Source organism: Rhinolophus hipposideros, assembly GCF_964194185.1.
Source record: "Rhinolophus hipposideros genome assembly, chromosome: X".
Classification (NCBI taxonomy): Eukaryota; Metazoa; Chordata; class Mammalia; order Chiroptera; family Rhinolophidae; genus Rhinolophus; species Rhinolophus hipposideros.
This window is the reverse complement of record NC_138046.1, coordinates 11787009-11793445: the sequence shown is the minus strand read 5'-3', so window position 1 is coordinate 11793445 and position 6437 is coordinate 11787009. Positions and strand designations below refer to the sequence as shown.

The 6437-nt window shown below is 40.0% G+C and overlaps 1 pseudogene across 1 annotated transcript; it reads right to left on the bottom strand.

The window, feature by feature from the left end:
* Window positions 1-296: 296 nt before the first annotated feature.
* LOC308494960 (kelch domain-containing protein 9-like) lies at window positions 297-1143 on the bottom strand (annotated as a pseudogene). Its single transcript has one exon. The product of its transcript is annotated as a kelch domain-containing protein 9-like (transcript).
* Window positions 1144-6437: the final 5294 nt, after the last annotated feature.

The window sequence follows — 6437 nt, the reverse complement described above, 5'->3', positions numbered from 1 at the left end:
CGAATCCAGCTGTCATCTTACCATTAGATAGAAGCTTATTTGAAGTTATTTATGCAATTGCAGATTCTCTCAAAGATGTAAACTTTCACCTCTGCTATCAGTACTAATTCTTAGAAGGGCGGGGCAAGAGGATACCTTTTTAAAATCTTCACCTGTTACGATGAAAAAGTTTTCTTTTTTTGACTCTCACGATTGAAACTTAATAAACATTTGACATGAGGCAGGTAGCTCTGGTGATAATGCTTTATGAGTTTACAACAAAACAGAGGCTTGGCAGTGTGTCTTGGCACCATTCTTTAGATAAAGAGGTCCGGAATGCAAACCCGTGGACTAGCCGTCCTGCCATCCTCACCAAAACCCCCAACCAGGTAAAGCTGATCATTCCAAAGGCAGGTCCGATGGCCCACGCGTTTCAGCCCATGGTCTGCACAGGGAAAGTGGAACCAACCACAGAGAAGGAGACTTGCCTTAATCTTCCCACGATTCCAGTGCCCAGCTACTTCTGGTTCAGCTGAGTTGCAACCACCGAAGAAGCAACAGCTGGTGACTTGGGTGGGGCCCAAGAGTTCGGAGCAGGGCAGCATAGCGCCCCGAGCGTGAGACTGTGTGGCAGCCTTCTTCAGTGGGTGCGGGCGCCGGGGTCCAGCCTGAACGTGCAGATGCTTCATAAAGACGCTGAGTGCGGGTCCCGCCCTCCCGGCCTGCCCCCCGCAGCTCTCGCTCCGAGAGGCGGGTGCAGGTGTGACTACTGAGGCCGGCAGGGGGACAGTTGCCGGGGGCCGCGGTCCACACCTCCCACTCTCAGCGCCTTGTGTCCAGGATGGCCACAGTGGCCCGGCGGCGCGACCCGTCCCAGCCGCCCACCGCGCAGAGCCAGCGCCCGCCCAGCGGCGCCGCGTCCCGGTGGCTGCGCCTCGGGCCCGCCCCGCGCCCTCATCCGCACGGCCTGGCCCCCCGCGGGGTCCAAGACCACCGTGTCGCCCTTCGGCTCTGTCGCCCCTCCGGCCAGGAGGCCCCCTACCAGATAGAGCCGACCCCGCAGTTCGGTGCACGAGTGGAAGGCCCGCGCCAGAAGCACGTCCCGTGCCAGCGGCCGCCAGGTCCAGCGCGAGGCCCCGCTCCGCCCGGGGGCGCCGCCGCCATGGCCCGGAGTGCGGGGGAGGGGCCGCGGGGCCGGGCGGGGCGCCCTACACCGGGGAGCTTCCCGGCGCCGCCCCCAGAACCTGCCGGGGCCGCCTGGAGCCCCTGCTTCTCACCCTCTGAAAAAGTTATTTCTTAACCTATGGGAAAACATCGGAATCACTGCTGTGTGTGGTTATTATTAATATTAGATTTTCAAAACTCCGGGTACCATCCAATTAGTGCATGATCACTAATTCATCTCAAGTCCCTCAGAAATAGAGCAATACATTCCCATTCCGTACCCCACCTCCTTCTCCAACCCAGGTAATGTATCAAAATTAGAAACTTAACATTAATATCAAGAAAACATCCGTGATGCGTAATAGATGGTTTACCATGTAATTAGGAGATTCCAGAATTATACCACGTTACATTATTACTGAAGAAAAAAAATGAATGTTGAAATTCAATTCAACAAAATCTCTTAGAGAGAGAGAGGAAAAAAAACAAAACTAAACAGTGGCCTGAGGGTAGATGCCTGTATTTGAACTTCTATATTATTACTAAACCATGAAATAATATCAAATAAAAAAATTCATCACAGAGTCACTGTTCAAATGCCCAGACTTGTTTAGGAATGCTGGTATCTGCTTTATTCACAGCAGCCACACACTGTCCATCACAAATGACCAACAACAGGTGAATGGATGAAATAGTTTCTGGTATATCTATACAATGGAAAACTACTTGGCAGAAAAAAAGCAGAACACTAATGTGAATGAATCTCAAAATCTTCATGCTGAGTGAAAGGAGCTATGTGAAGAGGAGCACATATTTGATTCCACTGATATAAATTCCTAGTAGAAATAAAAATGAATCAATACTGTCAGAAAGCAGATCAGGGGTTGCCTGATGAAGGAAATGGGACAGGATGGCAGGGAAGTGGCCTGAGAAAACTTCTGGTGGTCAAGTACGTGTTCATTATCTTGACTGTTATCATTGTTTCCTGTGTATGTCAAAATTTATCATATACTCTAAATAGGCACAGTTTATTTTAGGCCAATTATATTTAATAAAACTATAAAAAGTGATAATCAATAGGCTTACTTACATACAATCTAATAGAAGAGAAAAAATTACCAAAATTTCACTTAAAATCTATTATACCAGAGGTGCCAAAAAATGTATACAACTGGACACTTTGGTCAGCATTGCTCAAGCAGTAGTTCGCCATAATCAGAAGTGTCTGGACGCTGATGGTAACCACTTTGAGTACCTCTTGTAATTGCAGAATGCAAATGTGACTTGTATTCATCTTTTATTATCGGTATATATTGAGTATTACAATGTTAATGCAGTTTTCCTTTCCTAAAATGTGTATACATTGTTTTGGTACCCTCTGTATTAACCTCAGTGAAGTTATTTTTTCCTCCCCTCACTTTCCCAACCTTTAAAAAGGGGAAAGTAATAGTGCAGCTCCATAATATTGTCAGGTGTACAAATGAGATAAAGCATGTAAAAAGACAAGCCTTGTGTCAGTTACATAATCCACATTCAAGAAATGCTACCTATTATTTTAATATGGCAAACACACAGAGGAAGTCGAAAAACACACTGCTAAGCTGAAACTGATTCCATAGCTACACTAGAGTTATATATGCCTTTCGCAGTCACCGAGAAGTTTGGCTATGAATGGCCACGCTAGAACAGAATACCAGGGCTGGTATGCACACAAGGTGAGAAATGTGACCTGAGATCCCTTCTTAAAGCCCAGACTCTCTAAATATTACACCCTAATAAAAGGTCCACCAGCAAGCCAAAAGAACAAAAAGGAAACTTTTTGTCTTCGTGGTCTCTGAATGAAAAAATCATCCAAGGTTTGGGAAACTCCACACTAGCAATTAAGGTAACGGAGTCAAGAAAAGTTTTTGTTTTGACCATAGGGTAATTAGTAGAAACAAGTGCAGAATCTCCATGAATACAAACATCCTTGAAACAGGGCTCTTGTGATTTCTACAAATCCCTCTAAACATAAGCTCACAAGTCGTATTAAAAAAAGATATGACAAAAGTTATATAACTGGGATGCCAAAATAATGTATATAAGTGGACACTTTGTTCAATGTTGCTCAAGCAGTAGTTCGCCGTCATCAGAAATGTCTGGATGCTGATGATAACCCCACTTTGAGCACCTCTTGTCATTGCAGAAGTCAAACGTGACTTGTATTCATCATTTGTTATTGGTATATATCAACTATTACAATTTTAATGCAGTTTTTTCCTTTCTTAAAATCTGTATACATATTTTTGGCACCTACTGTATATTCTTACCAAAAAGCAAAAAAAGAGAGAGAGAAATATATGAGGTGATGGACGTGTTAATAAACTAGATGCAGGGAATACTTTCATAATGTATACGTATACCAAATCACCACAAGCCACACTTTAAAAAGCTTACAATTTTACATGTCAGTTATATCTCCATGAAGCTGAAATTTTTAAAAAAGATAATTGAAATTAAGTGAGATAATATATAGAAAAAACATTTATAAACAAGCTACCATGAGCAGGAATCAAAACACCAACAAATAGCCAAATCAGTATGTTTAAATTGCTTGGAGAAATTAAAAAGGAATAAAACACAGACAGGAAAGATTTGAAAATTAAAAACTTTGAAAAACAAAAATTCAAGTCTTTGTGGATTAGGTCACTAAATAAACAACTTAAAGATGGTTGAAGGCAGATTAGAAATGACAAAGAATGTCACTTATTCTCATCAGCAGAACTTCTATATTGAGAAACAAAACAAAAAACGATGGGCAAACACCCCGCCCCCCACTGGTCTTGCTGCTTCTGCCCTTGTTCTCCCACAGTCTTTCCTCCACAAGGCATCAAGGGTAATCCCAAAAAGTAAGTCAGATCACATCAGTCCCCTACTTAACACCCTCCAACACCTTCTCGTCTTAGTCAGAGCATGAGCGGCCATATTCTACCAGGGCCATCACCGCCCTACTGGTCCTGGCTCTTTGCTCCGCCCTTGACCTCATCTTCTATGATTTTCCCCTTTCCTGCTACTCTCCAGCTTCACTGATCCCTTTGCCATTTATTCTTAAATATGTCAAACATACTCTCACCTCACCTCAGTATTTTCACCCACGATTTCCTCTGCCTGAAACGTTCTGCCGATGGCTATTCACTTGGTTTCATCTTTCCCTTTCTACAGGCCTCTAATAAACAGTCCCTTAGTAGAGGCCTTCTCTGACCATTCTATGTGACATAGGACACACTCATATACAGGTCTTCATGTTACTTAGATACCGCTTTTAACTTTTTTCAGACCACCTCGTTTTCTATCCTATTATATATTTAATTTTACTTTTTCATTGTGAAATATAACAGAACACTAAAAATGCGTACAAGGCAATTACAAGCAAATGGTATAAATATTAATGTAATCACCACCCAAATCAACACAGAAATCTTTGCTGGTATCCCAGAGGACTCCATCTATCCCTTACAAATCACAAGCCCATCCATCCTTCCTCAGGTAAAAACTGCAGTGATGTTTGTAAAAACCAATTTCTTGCTGTTTAGCTTTTCCACGTGAATAATATGTCTTCAAATAATAGTTCAGTTTTGCCTGTTTGATCATTTCAAAACCCAAATATACTATGCATTCATTCATATCTAGCTTTACTCTCTCCACATTACTTTTAAAAATTATAGGAAGTGTTGCATGTAGCTCTGTCATTCATGTGCATTGCTGTATATTATGCCATTGTATAAATATATTAAAACTACTGATTCAGCTACACTTTATGAGCATTTGCATTATGTCCAGTCGGTAGCTATAATAAATGATACATCTATGTGCATGCTTACACATGTACCCCATTCATACATATTATGCACACATTTCTCATGAGAATCCCCATCGCTATACATTTTCACAAACACTACATTTTGCCTTGGTCTTCACTGAGTGTACAGATTTGAAACAAGAGTTAAGAAGGTTAATCCAAAAAACATACATAAAACTGTGGCCCAAACATATTAGAGAAAGCATATAGATCAGATGTAATAAGTGACCAGGCAATGAGCCATAAAGTTAGTCCCAATAACTTTTAAAGGACCAATGTACAGGCCATGTTCTTACATAGATGTGTGGAAAATAAGATTAATAACTAAAATTCAAGAAATTACGGAACTTTAAAATATACTTCTAAATACCTCCTGTCTCAAAGAAGTCATAATGGAAATTGGAATATCTTTAGATCTGAATGCAAATACGACACATCAAATGAAAACATTACATTTCAAAACTTGTAGAATGCAATGAAACCAAAGCAAATATCCAGAGAGAAAACAGGGTCTTAAGTAATTATGTGAGAGAATAAATACTGAAAATTCATGAGCCAATTATCTAACTTAAGAGTTATATAATATCAATCAAATCAACCCAAAGAGAACACAAGAAAACAAAGACAGAAACAAATAATGAAACAGAAAATAATGATAAAATACGATCAACATAGTCAACAGCTACTTTTTTGGAAAGATTAATGAAATAGACAAATCTCTGTCACTGAGAACAAAACAATATCAAAACTGTAAAGGACACATAACTACAAATAAAGCAGTTATTGAAAAAAAATGGTAAGATATTATGATTACCTCTAGGCCTATAACTGCCAAAACTTATACAAATGAACAGTTTCCTTGAAAAATAACTTATCAACACTGACAAGAAATAATAGAAACCCAAATAAACCTATAAGCAAACATTAAAAAATTGACCAGTCCTTGAAAATTATATGCCACATCTCTTCCTCTCTCCCCCCTTCCTCTCTCACATACACACACACATGCAGTTAGTTATATACAAGGTATAATCTCCAGATATTCGAAGAACATATACAACATATATAACTTTTACAGAGAATCAAAAAAAGAGGGAACAATTTAATCAGGGTAGCTCAAACCAAAACATGACAGGGACATCAGGGAAAGAAGAATCACAAATCATCTCGCAAACATAGAAGCAAAATTCTAACTAGAAATGAAATGATACACACACACAGCAAAAGAAAAAACTATATATATATATACACACATACATACATACTGGTTTTCTCTTAACATCCTAATAGTGCAAGGATAGTATTAACATTAGAAAATCAGTTAATGTCATATCCTACATTAATAGAGAAATACAGAAAAGCTAAATAATCACAGTAACACAAAAAAGCTAGGATTCTTATTTCATGCCAAGTGCTTTACTATTTGGATCTGTAATTTGCTTCATCATTAATGTTG